The sequence below is a fragment of the Lathyrus oleraceus genome, chromosome 2, assembly GCF_024323335.1.
Source record: "Lathyrus oleraceus cultivar Zhongwan6 chromosome 2, CAAS_Psat_ZW6_1.0, whole genome shotgun sequence".
Taxonomy (NCBI): Eukaryota; Viridiplantae; Streptophyta; class Magnoliopsida; order Fabales; family Fabaceae; genus Lathyrus; species Lathyrus oleraceus.
Window position 1 is genome coordinate 192,163,040 of NC_066580.1, and position 15,419 is coordinate 192,178,458.

The window sequence follows — 15,419 nt, forward strand, 5'->3', positions numbered from 1 at the left end:
TGTTTATCTTGGGCATAATTTTTTTTTAAGACCGGATCATCCATATTGTAGATTGCATAAGACTTTTTTAATGGGGAGCAGGAGTTTGATATCGCTCCAAAGCCCTTAATTGGGAAGGAGGTTTATAAAAGACAAAAAAATTAATGTTGTCTTTAGAAATAAACAAAAAGGGCCCATGGAGAAAAGTATTTGGAAAAGGAGATTATTATTCTTTAATCTTCCATATTGGTATAGTCTTGATATAAGACATTGTCTCTATATGATGCATGTGGAGAAAAATATATATGATAGTTTGATTGAAACACTTTTCAACATCAAAGGCAAGACAAAAGATACTAAGAAATCACGTGAAGATATGGTGGTGATAGGTATACGACAAGATTTAGCCCCAAAAGAAATAGAAAATGGAACACATTTACCCCTAGCTTGTCACACTATGTCTAAAAAAGAAAAAAATAATTGCGAATGTTTGATGGGTGTCGAAGTTCCCCAAGGGTACTCATCAAATGCGAAGAAACTTGTGTTAATGAAAGATCTAAAATTAGTTGGCTTCAAATCTCATGATTGTCATGTCTTGATGCAACAACTTCTACCAGTGTCTATTCATGGCATTCTGATCACACTGAAAAACGCCGCGTATTTGACTCGGATTGCACATGTTTATTAGGTCTTTATTATCATTTTGCTTGTGTTATGCTTTCTTTTTTGTTGTTTTCAGGTATTTAACTCTTTCAGGACCTTTTTAGAAGAAACGAAGCAAAAAGACCAAAAAATTATGGTTTTCGGCAAATATTGTACTCGTGGCGTTCTGCATGGCGGCCGCTATAGGAGAAGCCATGACACATCAGCCCTCAACCAGGAGGAAACTGCCATGATCCCATGAACTTCCCCATTTACTCACATGGCGGGCGCCATGGAGGGGTGGCGAGCGCCACCTTTGAATTCCACATTCCCACTAAAGAGAAGTTGAAGGGCATCCTGGTCTTTGCATGTTGTTGAGTTCCTCTATAAATAGGTCGTTCTAGTTCACTTCCAAATCATCCAACTTAGTTTACAACACTAAGACTATAATATCATCTGTAAATGCGGTAATCCGTCACATCGAGGGGTTATCGCACCTTAGTGTAATTGAGTTGGAGCACTTTGATTTTTCCGTCATGTTTATTTTCAAAATCAAAGGTTTATTTACTTCCTTGTACCAGATTTAAAGCTTCCGTTTGGAGCAGGTTCTAATTTAATCGCCTTTTTATTTTTACTTGTCATGCTTTACTTTATTTAATTTCTTGTCATGCTTTACTTTATTTAATTCCTACCATTGTCTTTACTTTATTTAATTTTCTCGCCATTATCTTTATTACTCGTTTTAAATTGTTTTACACGCTTTACTTGTTCTTCACGCCTTACATTCTAAACTTCTTTTCGTCATGTTCAATATCGTTGTATTTGTTTGTATTACCATTTCTGGCTAAATCTTTCAAAGGTTAGAATGTAAGGATCGCGGTTAAAGAGATGTTTCATATATTGCATCTGCAGAAATGCTTTAGGGGCTGTTTTGATTTTTAATTCGAGTTTTCTGAAACAAACTTTGTTAATTTTAACTACTCAAGGAGTGTGAAAGCATCCTGACTTAGTTAACTAGGAATTTTTATCACTTTAAGGAAAAATGATTTTTGAAACCGTTTTCGGACGCGTTGATAGATTTAAAATCAGGAAACTCCTTAGGTAAACTTTCCGAATCAAAACCACTTTTCAACTAAGCTTACGAGTCTTATTTCTTAAAAATAGGTTTACTACTTTAGCGTTCTGCGCACCTTTTATAAGTGACAATAAAATGCCTTAATTTAAGGGTAAACTCAATTCTGAATACGCGAAAGCGACAATTCCTGTTAAATGGATTCTTTTCAAGAGTAGAAAATATTGCCTCATAAGTAGTTCTATTTAGACAATCGAAACATCGTTTAACTGACGTGAAATACATTCAAGCCTATCTTTATCTGCAATGTATTTATCATTTTCTTTATTTACTGTTATTTTGCAACATCAAAATCTCATTTTTACCGCCTTAGATAAACATCGTAACAATAATAATCGATAGATTGACGATTTGGTCTCTGTGGGATCGATAATCTTTTATATTACTCTGACGCGATTTGTAACACCCTTCTAAATACCCCAAAAATAATAATTTAAAATAATAACATATAATAATCAGAGTAATTATGCCACGAAGGGTGTCACACGATCATCAAACAATAACCATCAAATAGGTCCTGTCATGCTCATTTATTTAATTCAAAACATAAAGTATCTGCATAATACGCAGCGGATAGAAATCAATTCAATTATTCCAAACATGTAACATATTACATGCAAAATGGTTCACAACCAATCGATAAAATATTCAAACATCCCACCCCGATGTTACATCTATCAGAGCATGACCCACTAGGAGACTACACTAGACTCCAATCATTAGCTTCTACTCGACTCACTGCTCGTTACCTGAAAAAGAGTTGTAAGGGTGAGTTCCTCAATCAATATAACAGGCATTATACGACATTATGTAATGTTAAGTAAATGACGCATCAAATCACCCCAACCAGACTACACACTCCATAACGGCAGTATCAACGCAACATCATACTCAGCAATAACATATAGCATATATATCTATATATAATCTCAACCCATACTCCATACCAACAACACAACACAACGATTTACTCACTAATTCCTCACAATGGGAATTAGCTACAGCCCCACCGGCTATGCAATGAGACTCTACACATGCGGTACCGACTATTCTCGAACATATAGTTCAAGCTCACCGATCCCTCTGGATACGGCTACTGAGCTCACTAGTCCCACTCATTGAGATCTAGTGACTCACTCACTAATTCCTCACCATGGGAATTAGCTACAGCCCCGAAGGCTAGACTATGCACGCTACTCATCTAGTATGCAAACATCAACAACAATCCACAACTCACTAATTCCTCACAATGGGAATTAGCTACAGCCCCAAAGGCTAAACTATGCATGCTAATCACCTAGCAATGCAACAACAACATCAACTCAAGAATAGACATATGCTCACACTCTAAGCCATAAAACAGTCTATTCGCTAATGCATACATAACTGATACATTTACAGTATAAAGCATACCAACCAACACATATTGTCAACACATTTATCACAAAAGCATATCACAACATGCCATAAAATCAAACACAGTATTAGCACATTCTACTAATACCTATACTACTCAAAACAACGAGAAACGATCCCTATTACATCATACCTCAGCTAAGTCTCACTACTCAGCCCGAACAGTCAAAAACTGCACGACAACAGCACAGGAAATCACAACCCTGCCCATACGCGTATTGCCTATGCTCATACGCGTATTGCCTAAATCCTGACCAAGCCATACGCGTATTGCCCAATTCCATACGCGTATGCTACGCGTATCACTTCCCCATACGCGTACCACCAGAGACCATTTTACGTTCAAAATTTCATCTTCCTCATCCATACGCGTATTGCCTAGCGCCATACGCGTACCAGCCATCCCATACGCGTATTGCCTAGTGCCATACGCGTATGACCAGAAACCAGATTTCCAGATCTGCTATGGTTTTTCCTGCTACGAGTTCTATTCGATCTCACCTTCCACAGTCCAAATTTACACAGAAATCACTCATATCATCTAACCCGAATCATTCCCTATTCGATTTCACAACTCCTGACATTATCACATACAATTCCTACGAATTTCTTTCGATTATCACCCAATTTCGTTCATCAATTATTTCCACAAATTCAACATAATCATCCAATTCAAAGGTAATTTAAAGGTCTATCACTACCCATGACATATTATCATACAATACCCGTTAATCGACGATAAACCCCCCTTACCTGAGTTAATCCGGCAAATTCTGCAGCTTCAAGCTTTTCCTCCCTTCAATCCCTTGTTCTCTGGTTCTCTTTTTGCCCTTTTCCACGTTCTGCCTCTTTTTCCTTTCCACGTGAAAACAATAAACCTTTTTACCCAATGGGACCTTTTTACTGATTTCCACTTTTATTCCAATTATAAAATAATAATCCAATAATAATAATCCCAATAATTATTATTCCCAAAAATAATAATATTAATCCAAACTTCCAATTATTCAATTAAATTAATAAATAAAATATTAATTTAAATTAAATAATTAGCTTATTTTAGTTGGGGTGTTACAACTCTCCCCCACTAAAAGAGTTTTCGTCCTCGAAAACATACCTCAAGCGAACAACTCCGGATAAGACTCCTTCATCTGACTCTCAAGTTCCCAAGTCACATTGCCACCTGCTGGTCCTCCCCAAGCTACCTTCACCAAGGCAATCTCTTTACCCCGCAACTGCTTCAACTCTCGATCCTCGATCCTCATAGGTGATGTTTCAACAGTCAGGTTATCTCTCACCTGTACATCATCTACTTGGACAACATGCGACGGATCATGAATGTATCTCCTCAACTGAGACACATGAAAAACATCACGCAAATTCGCAAGCGACGGCGGTAAAGCGATACGATAGGCTACCTCTCCTATCCTCTCCAAAATCTGATAAGGACCAATAAATCGAGGTGTCAACTTCTTCGACTTCAAAGCTCGACCAACACCGGTTATCGGAGTAACACGAAGAAACACGTGATCTCCCTCTTGGAATTCAAGTGACTTCCTCCTCTTATCATGATAACTCTTCTGACGACTCTGAGCAATTCTCATCTTCTCCTGAATCATCTTAATCTTTTCCGTAGTTTGTTGAACAATCTCCGGTCCAACCACAGCACTCTCACCGGACTCATACCAACATAAAGGCGTCCGACATCTCCTACCGTACAAAGCTTCAAACGGTGCCATACCAATGCTCGAATGAAAACTATTGTTGTAGGTAAATTCAATCAAAGGCAAATAACAATCCCAAGCACCTCCTTTTTCCAAAACACAAGCTCTCAAAAGATCTTCTAATGACTGAATCGTCCTCTCAGTCTGACCATCAGTCTGCGGGTGATATGCAGAACTCAATCTCAGCTTAGTTCCCAAAGCTCTCTGCAAACCTTCCCAGAACTTCGATGTAAATCTAGGATCTCTGTCCGAAACAATACTCGACGGAATACCATGCAAACTTACAATCTTCTCAATATACAACTCAGCCAACCTCTCTAACGGATAATCCATTCTGATCGGAATGAAATGAGCCGACTTCGTCAATCTATCAACAATCACCCAAATAGCCTCAAAATTCTTATTTGTCCTCGGCAAACCAGCAACAAAATCCATACTGATACTATCCCACTTCCACTCTGGAATAGCCAACGGTTGCATTAGCCCAGACGGCTTCTGATGCTCAATCTTTGACTTCTGACAAGTCAAACAGGAATAAACAAAACTCGCAATTTCTCTTTTCATTCCCGGCCACCAAAATAACCTCTTCAAATCATGATACATCTTCGTAGCTCCAGGATGGATACTCAAGCCACTACGATGTCCTTCCTCCAGGATACTCTTCTTAAGCTCAGCAACATCCGGAATACACACCCGATCGCCAAATCTCAAAACACCATTCTCATCAACTCTGAATTTACCACCTTGACCTTGATTCACTAAAGTCAACTTATCAACCAAAAGCATATCGGATTTCTGACCCTCTCTGATCTCATCCAGAATACCACTTGTTAACTTCAGCATTCCCAATTTAACACTATTGTGAGTACTCTCACACACCAAACTCAAATCTCGAAACTGCTCAATTAAGTCCAACTCTTTAACCATTAACATAGACATATGCAATGATTTCCGACTCAATGCATCAGCCACTACATTTGCTTTACCCGGATGGTAATTCAAACCAAAGTCATAATCCTTCAGAAACTCTAACCATCTTCTCTGCCTCATATTCAGCTCTTTCTGATCGAACAAATACTTTAAACTCTTATGGTCACTGAAAACTTCAAATCTTGACCCATACAAATAATGCCTCCACAACTTCAGAACAAATACCACAGCTGCCAACTCTAAATCATGTGTCGGATAGTTCCTCTCATGAACCCTTAGTTGTCTCGAAGCATAAGCTATCACCTGCTTATTCTGCATCAACACACCACCTAAACCCAACAATGAAGCATCACAATAAACCTCAAATAATTCCGACGAACTCGGTAATATCAGAATAGGAGCAGTAGTTAGCCTTCTCTTTAACTCTTGGAACCCTTCTTCACATTTTGAGTCCCAAACAAACGCTTGTCCCTTTCTAGTCAACATTGTCAACGGTAACGCCAACTTAGAAAATCCCTCAATAAATTTCCTATAATAACCTGCAAGTCCAAGAAAACTTCTTATTTCAGAAACTGACTTCGGAGCTTCCCATTTAGATACCGCTTCTATCTTAGAAGGATCAACGGCAACACCACCTCTGGAAATCACATGGCCAAGAAAACTAACTTCTTCTAACCAAAATTCACACTTCGACAGTTTAGCGAATAACTTCTTTTCTCGTAGAACTCCCAAAACCACTCTCAAATGCTCAGCATGCTCTTCTTCAGATTTCGAATACACCAGAATGTCATCAATAAACACTACTACAAACTTGTCTAGGTACGGATGAAAGATCCTGTTCATATACTCCATGAATACTCCAGGCGCATTAGTCACACCAAAAGGCATTACAGAATACTCATAATGTCCATACCTCGTTCTGAAAGCAGTCTTCTGAATATCTTCAGTTTTCACACGTATCTGATGATACCCAGATCTCAAGTCTATCTTGCTGAACACACTAGCACCAACCAATTGATCCATCAAATCATCAATCCTCGGTAAAGGATACCGATTCTTGATCGTCACTTTATTCAATTGCCTGTAGTCCACACACAACCTCATAGTACCTTCTTTCTTCTTAACCAACAACACTGGTGCACCCCACGGTGACACACTCGGACGAATAAATTTCTTATCCAACAGATCTTCCAATTGACTCTTCAATTCAGCTAACTCAACAGCAGACATACGGTACGGAGCCATCGATATTGGTCTAGTACCAGGTACCAAATCAATCGAGAACTCAACTTCACGTTCTGGTGGCAATTCATTCACTTCTTCCGGAAACACCTCAGGAAAATCACACACTACAGCTAGATCGCCAATCACCAGTTTATCTTTAGCTTCCAAAGTCGCTAACAGCATAAACAACTCTGCCCCATCTGCCACTTCCTCATTCACCTGCCTGGCTGATAGAAACAAACTCTTTCCTTCTTCAATCTCAGGAAATATCACAGTCTTATCAAAACAGTTGATATAGACTCGGTTAAACACCAACCAGTTCATACCCAGAATAACATCAATCTGCACTAATGGAAGACACACAAGATCTATCCCAAAGGCTCTACCAAAAATACTCAAGGGACAACTTAAACAAACAGAAGTAGTAGTCACTGAACCCTTCGCAGGAGTATCAATCACCATACTACCACGCATCTCAGATATCTCTAACTTAAGTTTCACAGCACAATCCAAAGATATAAAAGAATGAGTCGCACCTGTGTCAATAATAGCTACAAGAGGAAAGCCATTAATATAACACGTACCTCGGATCAAACGATCATCTGCAGAAGTCTCAGAACCCGATAAAGCAAAAACCTTGCCTCCTGACTGATTCTCTTTCTTTGGCTTTGGACACTGTGGACTGATATGACCCAACTCTCCACAGTTGAAACAAGTCACAGTCTTCAACCGGCACTCTGCAGCCAAATGACCACCTTTTCCACACTTGAAACACTTCATCTCAGCACTGGTACACTCATGAACACGATGTCCAGCCCGACCACATCGGTAACACTTAACAGGAGCACTAGAGTCTCCCCCACTAGGCCTTTTCATCCCACTCTGCCTCTGAAAACCTTTGCCAGCTGTATACGGTTTTCCACGATCAATCTGATTCTTGCCTTTCCTATCAACCCTCTGCTGATAGCTCTCAGCTCTGGCCTTGGAATCCTGTTCAAAAATCCTGCAACAGTCAACCAGATCAGAAAACACTCTAATCCTCTGATATCCAATCGCTTGCTTGATCTCGGGACGCAACCCGTTCTCAAACTTCACACACTTTGAAAATTCCCCAGCAGCCTCAGCATAGGGAGTATAATACTTCGACAGCTCTGTGAACTTAGCAGCATACTCAGTAACGGACCTGTTACCCTGCTTCAGTTCCAAGAACTCAATTTCTTTCTTTCCTCTGACATCCTCGGGAAAGTACTTCCTCAGAAATCTCTCTCTGAACACTGCCCAAGTAATCTCAGTATCTCCAGCAGTTTCCAACTCAGTGCGGGTAGCAACCCACCAATCATCAGCTTCTTCTGACAGCATATGTGTACCGAACCTGACCTTCTGGTTATCAGCACACTCAGTTACTCTGAAGATTCTCTCAATCTCCTTCAACCACTTCTGAGCACCATCTGGATCGTATGCTCCCTTGAACATTGGAGGATTGTTCTTTTGGAACTCACTCAACTGACGAGCAGCTCCCATTCCCACCACATTCGGATTTCCTCCAAGTACTCCAGCTAGCATACCTAGAGCCTCAGCAATCGCAGCATCATCTCTACCTCTTCCAGCCATCTCTATTCTGAAAACCCAACAAGCTAAAATAGTAAGTACTGATAGGGTTACACAACACCTATCCCGTACAGGGGAAACAGAATAACTACGACTCGACACGACCGACTATGCTCTGATACCACTAATGTAACACCCTTCTAAATACCCCAAAAATAATAATTTAAAATAATAACATATAATAATCAGAGTAATTATGCCCCGAAGGGTGTCACACGATCATCAAACAATAACCATCAAATAGGTCCTGTCATGCTCATTTATTTAATTCAAAACATAAAGTATCTGCATAATACGCAGCGGATAGAAATCAATTCAATTATTCCAAACATGTAACATATTACATGCAAAATGGTTCACAACCAATCGATAAAATATTCAAACATCCCACCCCGATGTTACATCTATCAGAGCATGACCCACTAGGAGACTACACTAGACTCCAATCATTAGCTTCTACTCGACTCACTGCTCGTTACCTGAAAAAGAGTTGTAAGGGTGAGTTCCTCAATCAATATAACAGGCATTATACGACATTATGTAATGTTAAGTAAATGACGCATCAAATCACCCCAACCAGACTACACACTCCATAACGGCAGTATCAACGCAACATCATACTCAGCAATAACATATAGCATATATATCTATATATAATCTCAACCCATACTCCATACCAACAACACAACACAACGATTTACTCACTAATTCCTCACAATGGGAATTAGCTACAGCCCCACCGGCTATGCAATGAGACTCTACACATGCGGTACCGACTATTCTCGAACATATAGTTCAAGCTCACCGATCCCTCTGGATACGGCTACTGAGCTCACTAGTCCCACTCATTGAGATCTAGTGACTCACTCACTAATTCCTCACCATGGGAATTAGCTACAGCCCCGAAGGCTAGACTATGCACGCTACTCATCTAGTATGCAAACATCAACAACAATCCACAACTCACTAATTCCTCACAATGGGAATTAGCTACAGCCCCAAAGGCTAAACTATGCATGCTAATCACCTAGCAATGCAACAACAACATCAACTCAAGAATAGACATATGCTCACACTCTAAGCCATAAAACAGTCTATTCGCTAATGCATACATAACTGATACATTTACAGTATAAAGCATACCAACCAACACATATTGTCAACACATTTATCACAAAAGCATATCACAACATGCCATAAAATCAAACACAGTATTAGCACATTCTACTAATACCTATACTACTCAAAACAACGAGAAACGATCCCTATTACATCATACCTCAGCTAAGTCTCACTACTCAGCCCGAACAGTCAAAAACTGCACGACAACAGCACAGGAAATCACAACCCTGCCCATACGCGTATTGCCTATGCTCATACGCGTATTGCCTAAATCCTGACCAAGCCATACGCGTATTGCCCAATTCCATACGCGTATGCTACGCGTATCACTTCCCCATACGCGTACCACCAGAGACCATTTTACGTTCAAAATTTCATCTTCCTCATCCATACGCGTATTGCCTAGCGCCATACGCGTACCAGCCATCCCATACGCGTATTGCCTAGTGCCATACGCGTATGACCAGAAACCAGATTTCCAGATCTGCTATGGTTTTTCCTGCTACGAGTTCTATTCGATCTCACCTTCCACAGTCCAAATTTACACAGAAATCACTCATATCATCTAACCCGAATCATTCCCTATTCGATTTCACAACTCCTGACATTATCACATACAATTCCTACGAATTTCTTTCGATTATCACCCAATTTCGTTCATCAATTATTTCCACAAATTCAACATAATCATCCAATTCAAAGGTAATTTAAAGGTCTATCACTACCCATGACATATTATCATACAATACCCGTTAATCGACGATAAACCCCCCTTACCTGAGTTAATCCGGCAAATTCTGCAGCTTCAAGCTTTTCCTCCCTTCAATCCCTTGTTCTCTGGTTCTCTTTTTGCCCTTTTCCACGTTCTGCCTCTTTTTCCTTTCCACGTGAAAACAATAAACCTTTTTACCCAATGGGACCTTTTTACTGATTTCCACTTTTATTCCAATTATAAAATAATAATCCAATAATAATAATCCCAATAATTATTATTCCCAAAAATAATAATATTAATCCAAACTTCCAATTATTCAATTAAATTAATAAATAAAATATTAATTTAAATTAAATAATTAGCTTATTTTAGTTGGGGTGTTACACGATTCGTGCACTTGCGAATACAACGATCAAGTTTTTGGCGCCGTTGCCGGGGACCAACTTTGTCAAATTTCGTACCTTGTTGTTACACCGTTTAGACTAAGGCATTATTAGCCGGTAAATGCGAAGAACCCGTAGTACCGGAAATTTAGTAGACCCTTTAGCGGAACCCGAACGTTACACTCGTACATGCCTCTTACTCATCCGAATTAGGAAAGGTATGACCGAGAATCGCGATCGAAGACCTCTTAAGGAATTTGCCCAACCCTCTGACGAGGAATCTAGGTCTAGTATAGTAAACCCCCTCATTCCTGCCAATAATTTCAAACTAAAACCATCTTTACTGCAATTAGTGCAACAGAACCAATTCGCGGGTCTCGCTACTGAGAACCCAAATCAACATTTTAAAAGTCTTTATCCAACTGGACGACACCTTTAAATCCAACGATGCTTCACTTGATGCGATTCGTTTAAGATTATTTCCTTTCTCCCTCAGAGATACAGCACGTTCGTGGTTAGATTCACTTCCAGCTAACTCAATAACTACCTGGGAAGACCTTAGGAGAGTATTCCTTGCTAGATATTGTCCCCCTAGTAAGACTGTTGTTCTTCGAAACCAAATAACTAGATTTACTCAAAACAAAAGAGAATCACTTTTTGAAGCTTGGGAGAGATACAAGGAGCTGTTAAGAGTCTGTCCACACCATGGCCTAGAACAATGGTTGGTCGTTCATACCTTCTACAATGGACTCCATTATAAGACAAAGATGAGCATCGACGCTGCCGCTGGTGGCGCGCTGATGAACAAACCTTACCCTGAAGCTTGTGACCTAATTGAGGATATGGCCCAAAACCATTACCAATGGGGAACTGAACGAGCATTAGTAGAGAAAAAGGAGACCGAAGGTGGAATACATGAGATAAGTTCTATGGACATGATGCAAGCGAAAATGGACGCTTTAGCCCTTAAGGTCGAACATATTTCTACAAACTCTAACACCGCAGAGGTAGTCCACACAGAGTGTGAACTTTGTGGATCTAAAGGACACGAATCGGTAGAATGTAACCTTTTGAACAACCTGAACACCGACCAAGTGAATTACGCCCAAGGTAACCCATTTTCAAACACTTACAACCTTGGGTGGAAGAGTCACCCGAATGTTTCCTATAAAAACCAGAACCCTATCCAAAATTTTGCACCTCAAAGAACACAAGGTTTTCAAGCCCAAAAACCAAATTAACTTATGCAAGTTGTGCCCCAGAAGCCTAACCTTGAGAAGATCATGGAGAACTTTATATCGGGCTAGACTCAGCAAAATAAAGAATTCCTAAACCAGAACATTCACGTAAATGAACTGATAACGTAATTAGGGACTAAGGTTGATCAGATAATTACTCACAATAAGATGCTTGAAACCCAGATCTCACAGGTAGCACAAAACTAAGCCCCGCAAACTACACCTGGAGGACAATTCCCTAGACAACCTCAACTCAACCCTCGAGGGCAAGCTAACGCTATCACGTTACGAAGTGGGACCGCTTACGAAGGGCCTTACAACCCAGCAATGAGCGAGTCCAAAGCTTCTAAAGAAAATATACCTATCAACCAAGGAGGGGAACCAGTGGAACCCGAAAAACAAACCAACCAAGAAGGAGAAGCCAAGGATAAAACTTACAAACCACCAACCCCGTAGAAACCACCAATCCCATATCCATAAAGACTTAAACAAACCAAAATCGACAACCAATACCAAAAGTTTATAAAAGTAATAGAGAAGCTTCATGTAGAGATTCCTTTCACCGAAGCCATCACCCAAATTCCATCTTACGCCAAATTTCTCAAAGACATCTTAACCAACAAGTGTAGGCTTGACGATCCCAAACCCTTGGAATGCAACTTTACTTCCGAGAATAAACTTGCTAAGAAGGAGAAAAACCCTGGGAGTTTTTCTATACCTTGCATTCTAGGGAGTCATGTGATCGACAAAGCTTTCCTAGACTTAAGCGTTAGTGTGAGTTTAATGCCCTTAGCTGTGTGTAAAAGGTTAAACTTAGGAGAATTATAACCAACTAAGATGTCCCTCCAATTAGCCGATAGATCTGTTAAGTATCCTGTAGGCATATTAGAAGACATCCCCGTTAGGATCGGTCAACTTTATATCCCGACAGACTTTATGGTCATGGATATCAAGGAAGACGACGATATCCCTATCCTTTTAGGTAGAACATTTTTATCAACAGTTGGAGCTATAATAGATGTTAGAAAAGGAAAATTAACTTTTGAAGTAGGAGATGAAAAGATAGAGTTTATTCTTTCAAAGTTCCTGATGGCACCAATCATAGGAGACACATGTTACGCGATTGATGTCATAGACGAATGCATAAGGGAATTTGATCAAGAAAAACCTATGATCGAACCATTTTAAAACCCGAATGAAAGGGATGACGAGCTAAAGGAAACGAAACCTCACACTAACGAATGTTTGGACCTTACTCCAGACCTTTCACCAAACTCTCAAAAACCAGCTCAAGAACTTAAGGAATTGCCCAAGAACCTAAGATACGAGTTTTTGGATAAAGAAATGAACCGCCCAGTAATAATTAGTGCCACCTTAAACCAAGACGAGACAAACCAACTCTTGAATTTTTTATGAAGATACCCCTTTGCCTTAGGATACAACATCTCTGATTTAAAAGGTATAAGCCCATCCGTGTGTATGCACAGGATCTCGCTAGAGGAGGATTCAAAACCTTCCAGAGAACATCAGAGAAGAATCAACCCTGTAATGAGTGAGGTGGTAAAGAAGGAAGTCCTTAAACTGCTAGAAGCTGGTATAATCTATCAGATCTCCGATAGTAAATGAGTAAGTCCTGTACATGTAGTACCCAAAAAAGGAGGCATCACAGACATGCAGAACGAGAAGGGAGAGCATGTGGCTAAACATATAGAAGGAGGATGGCAAGTGTGCATAGACTATAGGAAACTAAATAAGGCAACTAGGAAAAACCATTTCCCCCTTCCATTCATAGATCAAATGCTTGAGCGTCTTGCCAGACACTCTTACTTTTGTTATCTGGATGGATATTCTGGATTTTTCCAAATACCCATACACCCTGAGGATCAAGAGAAAACAACCTTCACCTGTCCTTACGGAACATTTACTTACAGATGATGCCGTTTGGACTCTGCAATGGGCCAACTACTTTCCAACGTTGTATGATGTCAATCTTTGCATATTATCTCGACGGAATTATGGAAGTGTTCATGGATGATTTCTTGGTATATGGGTTTGACTTTGAGAATCGCCTCATTAATCTTGAGAAAATCCTAGAAAGATGCGTAGAAGTTAACCTTGTATTAAACTGGGAGAAGTACCACTTTATGGTTAAAGAAGGCATAGTGTTAGGACATATAATATCTGAAAGAGGCATTGAGGTCGACAAAGCAAAGATAGAAGTGATAGAAAACCTTAACCCTCCTAAGACTGTTAGAGAAGTCCGAAGTTTTCTTGGACACGTCGGTTTTTACCGACGCTTTATCAAAGATTTCTCTAAAATAACAAAACCCCTGACCGGCCTTCTGATGAAAGACGTTGAATTCATTTTCAATGAAAAATGTATCGAAGCCTTTAATCATTTAAAACAAGCGCTAATTTCAGCACCCATTTTACAAACTCCGGATTGGACTCAACCTTTTGAAATAATGTGTGACGCTAGCGATTTCGCCGTAAGAGCTGTTTTAGGACAAAGAAAAAATAAAAAATTACATGTGATATATTACGCTAGTAGAACCCTAGATGTCGCTCAACTCAATTATACGACAACAGAGAAGGAACTTCTAGCTGTAGTTTTTGCAATTGATAAATTTAGGTCTTATCTTGTCGGATCTAATATTATTTTCTATACAGACCATGCAGCTATCCGTTACCTTCTAAGCAAAAAGGATGTGAAACCTAGGTTACTCAGATGGATCCTTTTGCTATAAGAGTTCGACTTAGATATCCGAGACAAAAAGGAACCGAAAACGTAGTTGTTGACCATCTTTCCAGACTAGAGCATTTGAAGCCAGACCATTTACCTATAAATGATGATTTCACCTATGACAGACTGATAGCTAAGTTAGATATTGTTCCCCTTGAACCTGATAGAGACAACTTTGGAACAGTTTCAGAGACTAGAAAAGTACCATGGTACGCTGATTTTGTGAATCATCTAGCCGCTGATATCATACCACCTGACCTCAATTATCAATAAAAGAAGAAGTTCTTTAAAGACGTAAGACATTACTATTGGGACGAACCACTCCTTTTTAAAAGAGGAATAGATAACATCTTCCGATGTTTCGTCCCAGAAGAAGAAGTTAGAAATATCATAGAGCATTGTCACTCTTCACCCTATACTGGACATTCAAGCACATCCAAGACATACGCTAAAATCCTTCAAGCTGGTCTTTATTGGCCAACACTATGGCGTGATGTCCATACTTATATTGTCCAATGTGACCGGTGCTAGCGCGCTGGAAACATCTCAAGACGCGACAAAAT

At 39.7% G+C, this 15,419-nt stretch overlaps 1 non-coding gene across 1 annotated transcript; it reads right to left on the reverse strand.

Moving 5' to 3' along the window:
* Positions 1-11,480: 11,480 nt before the first annotated feature.
* Positions 11,481-11,587, reverse strand: LOC127125118 (small nucleolar RNA R71). Its single transcript, XR_007804577.1, has one exon. It is a non-coding gene; the product is annotated as a small nucleolar RNA R71 (small nucleolar RNA).
* Between the last annotated feature and the right edge of the window lie 3,832 nt (positions 11,588-15,419).